Source organism: Barbus barbus (assembly GCF_936440315.1).
Source record: "Barbus barbus genome assembly, chromosome: 24".
In the NCBI taxonomy this organism is placed as follows: domain Eukaryota; kingdom Metazoa; phylum Chordata; class Actinopteri; order Cypriniformes; family Cyprinidae; genus Barbus; species Barbus barbus.
Window position 1 is genome coordinate 26,251,864 of NC_136752.1, and position 6,000 is coordinate 26,257,863.

Sequence of the window (6,000 nt, forward strand, 5' to 3'; positions counted from 1 at the left end):
GAAATTTTCTTAATTTTTGTTTATTTCTATAAACACTGAATGCTGATGGCTCTCACAGAGATGGCCTCACCTACAGTACAGTCATAGTAATGACATACAGTCCAACAAACAAAATGTGAGCCGTACCATCCATAATCCTGATGTCACGTTCCCTCTCGGGACACAAGGAGCGAGTAGACGTAGGAGTACCAATAAGCCGTTTATTGCACACACAAGGAAACGAGGAGCATGGGGAGAGACGAACATCACTGACGATTAGACTGGACACAGGGGCTAGGAAACACAGGGCTTGTAAACACAGGGAAATAAGGAACAGGTGTGGACTAATCAAAACACAGGGCTAGGGACTAATTAAACTAATGAAGACAAACGAGGACAGGAACAGGAAGGCCAAATATGGGCACAGGAGGAGGGGAAACACAAGACAAGGACTGACATTACGCCCCCCTCCGGAAGGCGTGTCCTCACGCCTAACACCATCCAATGGGGAGGGGGGGTGGGCGCTCTGGAGGCCTCCAGGGCAGTGCCCGTTCCAGGGGCCATGGCGGGTCAGGGGACTCGGGAGGCCATGGCGGATCTGGAGACTCGGGAGGCCATGGCGGGTCAGGAGACTCGGGAGGCCATGGCGGGTCAGGAGACTCGGGAGGCCATGGCGGATCTGGAGACTCGGGAAGCCACGGCCTATTTTTTTCGGGTCGTGTGGCCTTGGCCCTTGGCCCGGCCACACAGGCTGTGACCCTCTTACCCCCCCCCAAAATTTTCTTGGGGAAGCTCCCCCCTGGGAGCCACAGAGGAGCGGACTCTGTCGGGCGCTCTTGCAGCGCGGACTCTGTCGGGCGCTCTTGCAGCGCGGACTCTGTCGGGCGCTCTTGCAGCGCGGACTCTGTCGGGCGCTCTTGCAGCGCGGACTCTGTCGGGCGCTCTTGCAGCGCGGACTCTGTCGGGCGCTCTTGCAGCGCGGACTCTGTCGGGCGCTCTTGCAGCGCGGACTCTGTCGGGCGCTCTTGCAGCGCGGACTCTGTCGGGCGCTCTTGCAGCGCGGACTCTGTCGGGCGCTCTTGCAGCGCGGGGCTGGACAGAACCAGCGGGAACGTGCGTGGAGCCGGCACGGGAGGGCACGTGCGAGGAGCCGGCACGGGAGGGCACGTGCGAGGAGCCGGCACTGGAGGGCACGTGCGAGGAGCCGGCACTGGAGGGCACGTGCGAGGAGCCGGCACTGGAGGGCGCTCGGGAAGCGCGGACACCTGGGGGCGCTCTTGCAGCGCGGAAACTTGGGGACGCTCTTGAAGCGCAGCCACTTGGGGACGCTCTTGACGAGCTGGGCTGGACGGAACCAGCGGGAACTCAGGAGGGCACGGGCGTGGAGCCGGCACTGGAGGGCACGTGCGTGGAGCCGGCACTGGAGGGCACGTGCGTGGAGCCGGCACTGGAGGGCGCTCGGGAAGCGCGGACACTTGGGGGCGCTCGGGAAGCGCGGACACTTGGGGGCGCTCGGGAGGCGCGGACACTTGGGGGCGCTCGGGAGGCGCGGACACTTGGGGGCGCTCGGGAGGCGCGGACACTTGGGGGCGCTCGGGAGGCGCGGACACTTGGGGGCGCTCGGGAGGCGCGGACACTTGGGGGCGCTCGGGAGGCGCGGACACTTGGGGGCGCTCGGGAGGCGCGGGGCTGGATGGAACCAGCGGAGACGAAGGAGAGCCGGACGGAACCAGCGGGAACTCAGGAGGGCTGGACGGAACCAGCGGGAACTCAGGAGGGCTGGACGGAACCAGCGGGAACTCAGGAGGGCTGGACGGAACCAGCGGGAACTCAGGAGGGCTGGACGGAACCAGCGGGAACTCAGGAGGGCTGGACGGAACCAGCGGGAACTCAGGAGGGCTGGACGGAACCAGCGGGAACTCAGGAGGGCGCTCTTGAAGCGCGGGGTTGCGGGGGTGCTCTGGGCTGAGGACAGCAGCAGTGCTGGGAAGAGTTGGGTGGCCGGAACATTTGGCAGGGTATGTGGAGGGTCCTGGCGAGCGGTGAGCTGGTGAGGCCGGGTTGTTCTCAGGTTGGGTTGGACGAAGATCGGTTTGACATTCTTCGACTTCGAAATCAATGCCATGTACATTGAGGACATAATTTATCAGCCCGATAAGGGAAAAACTGGACGTGGGGATATCGCAGCTGATGACATCTTTGTCCAACCCAAACCGAAAACACACACCGAGCGAGGCGTCAATCCAGCTCACCTCGTTGGAAACCTCAAGAAACTCCTCTACATACTCTACCAACTCCCGACCATCCTGCCGCAGACACCAAAGCCTGTCTTCAGCCATAGTGTTGTTGTAGGTCCGGTCTTCTGTCACGTTCCCTCTCGGGACACAAGGAGCGAGTAGACGTAGGAGTACCAATAAGCCGTTTATTGCACACACAAGGAAACGAGGAGCATGGGGAGAGACGAACATCACTGACGATTAGACTGGACACAGGGGCTAGGAAACACAGGGCTTGTAAACACAGGGAAATAAGGAACAGGTGTGGACTAATCAAAACACAGGGCTAGGGACTAATTAAACTAATGAAGACAAACGAGGACAGGAACAGGAAGGCCAAATATGGGCACAGGAGGAGGGGAAACACAAGACAAGGACTGACACCTGATTGTCTGACTTAGTCAAATGTCATTCACAATAGGTCAAGAGGAGGATTTCTGTGTTCTGTATGCACTATAGCAATTTTTCTTAAATTATGTATATACTTTGCATTTCGTAATTCAATGATTTTTAATCAATTCGTTTTGCGCAAAAGATAATTTCTATGTAAAGATTATGTTTGAATTCTTTCTATAACCTTTACAAAAGCGTGGAACATCATAGTTCTCAAAATATGTTGATGTATGCATTACATCAAACAAATATGACAGCAAGTGCAGAAACAAAGATGTTTAGCACATGCACACATTGTAGATGCTTACATACACCAGAGATGTTGCTTTATTTGAGTCAAAGGAGATGGCGATAGTAACTGATAATATTCTTCAATGTTTAATGCCGTTGTGATGAAAAAGATTCTATGGACAAATGCCTCAAGGGAAATAATTTGAAATGGAGGTTTGTCAAAATAATAAAAAGTTCAGTCAAATGTTCAATAATTTTCTTAAATGAATAAGTATGTGCTCGTCATGCTCTCTTTCCCGTGCAAGGATTAGCATGAACTTGTGGAGGAGCCTTTAAACAAATACGGCCAATCAAACAAAATGTGAATTGTGTCATCTGAACAAGATGATTAAATCTAGTGGAGTAATTAAAAATATAATTTACAAATTCACAGAATTTCTAAATTCTATATGCATTATAAACATTTTCTTGTCTTGCTATACTCTCTTTCTTAGTGATTTTGTCTCTTGAATGTACGAAAGGTTATGGATTAAATTTATCAATACCCTTTACAAGAGTGTGGAAATTTTTACATGCTCAAACTTAAATGAATATGCGGCTTTCAGTGCAATAGTTTGATTTGTTTCAGTTGGAATAGTTTTAAGGGTAAAACAGCAAGACTTAATTTTCATGTTGATGCTTCATGTGTTCGCACATTGTCGACAGACACAAAGTTGCACTAAAATAAATATCTCAAAGGGAAAAGACTGTTAATTAATTTCTTAATTTTCATTTATTCCTATTATGATGACAGCTCACAAAGTGGTGTCTTTACCTAAAAACATACACAGTCCAAAAAACAAATTGTGAACTGCTATCTGAATTCTTGATAATATTACTAAAACTAGTGGTGTAAGAAAAATGTAATTTACAAAAGATTGTGATTCTTAGATGCGACACATCCCTAACAAAATCAGTTGGCGTGCAAAATACTCCTAAATGTTTTAGCACAGCTATTTACACACATAGTATGAGAACTGTACATTGTATCACTTGCCATAGAAAATTCATTACAAGTTTATTAGGGTCAAAAAGAAATTACGATAATAGTTGAAACATCCTTGTACATCTCTTTCATGTTAAAAACACAGATCATAGTGCTTTAATATTTTAGAAAACCATTTCAAATGACATGATCTCTTCAAATAGTCAAAATGTACAAGTTTTGTATTCTAGGTGAGAAATTTACACCAATAAAGGTTTCATGAACATTAGAAAACAACATGTATTTCCTGTGGCTGTTAAACACCTTGGGTAAATAATTTGAGATGTAGGTCTGTCAAATGAGAAAAGTTCAGTCATACATTTCAAAAACTTTTCTGAAGGAAAACAAATGATGTGTTTGTCACAAACACATCCAAAGAGTTTTCTACTCGTGAGAAAAGCACTTGAGTGCATTATCATCAGGCTATTTTAAAGAAATTAAAGAATAAAACTAAAGTTTAATTTAAAGACAATAGACAGCATGACTTGCTTTAGTGACACACAATCTGTTGAAACGTTTTAAACGTTTAAAAATGTAGGTGTAATTATTTTACTGAGAAGTTTTAAGTGAAATGTATATGTATGAATATTTTGTTATTTTACAGTACACATACTATCTACAGGCTAGATTAAAATGAAAACATTTCTTAAATAACAACAAAAAGTAAAAACAACATATACAATTTTGCTCATATTTAAAATTTAGCATACTCAGATTTGTGTGTGTGTGCGAGTGTGTGTGCGTGTGTGTGTGCGTGTGTGTGTGTGTGTGTGTGTGTCTCAGGTATACCCTACGTTATGGGGATTAAGATGGCAATATTCAAAATCCTTGTCCTTGTGGGGACTTTTTCTTTTTTTCCCCCTGAGGAAACAAGCTTATAAATCAGCTTATAAAAAAGTTTTTGAAAATCTCCCAAACTTTTCTGTAAGGGATAGTGTATGTGTAAGGTTGGTTTAGGGTGATGGCGAATACAGTTTGTACAGTTTTACGCCTATGGAATGTCCCATAAAACATGGAAAACCTATGTGTGTGTGTGTGTGTGTGTGTGTGTGTTTGTGAGAGAGAGAGAGAGAGAGAGAGAGAGAGAGACCAAATAATCAGTCAAAGTGTTATTTGTCTAAAGCAGGGCTTATTGAAAATGTTTATTTGTTTGTCTTGTCATATCATGTAAAGTACTTTCATTTCTTTTAAACAATATTGTTCAGCACATTGGTCAACCATTGTTGTTTTATTGTGCTTTCTAAATAAAATGAACTGAACTGAACTGAAGCATGATTCTGTGCACATCTATATGAGGTGGATGTTGTTAAGCCATTAACACAAGCACATAGAAGATATCTACTGTCAGTTAGACCCCACAATCACCTTCACTGTTAGAAGGAAATGGATAGGGTGGGTGGTCTAAGAAGTTGGTGGTTTGAATAATTTTTAACTTAAGACTGCTTCTTATAAGTTTATCTATTCAACCTACAGATTATGTTGTTCTTATCCTACAGAGGTGTTAGCATACACACAAAGAGATGATAAAGAAAAACATGCCCGGACATAGCACCGTTTTTCAGAGCTGGTTGTAGACAGGCCGGTAGGGACAAATTGGTGACTAGGCATTAACATATACCATACAGATCAAACAAACATAAGGTGACAATAAACACCCTTTGCTCAGCCATTTTTCCACAATCAGGAAGAACCCAAAACCTACAGCTCAGGAAGGAACTCCATAAAATCCCCATGGCACAAGTGAGAGGTAAAAACATCATAAATCCAGTCATAAATCCATCAAAAGTCAAATCTAACATCTGTTTTGATCTTTGATTTACACACCCTACTGTCATGTCAGTCAGTGACAGCCAGGGTGACAGAGGGGGTCATAGAGCCATAAATCAGGTCATAAATCTACCCATGTACACATTTGGCATATGATAACCTGTCAATCAATGCTGACAGGGGTCATAGATCAATCTGACACATGGTATTGGATACAACTACTTGGATACTAACACATTTGCAAAATGGTTCCAGCATATGCGAAAATAAAAAGAGTTACATGAAAATAAATATTTATTGTGATGCCTGAAATAAGTTTGAGAGCAGTAT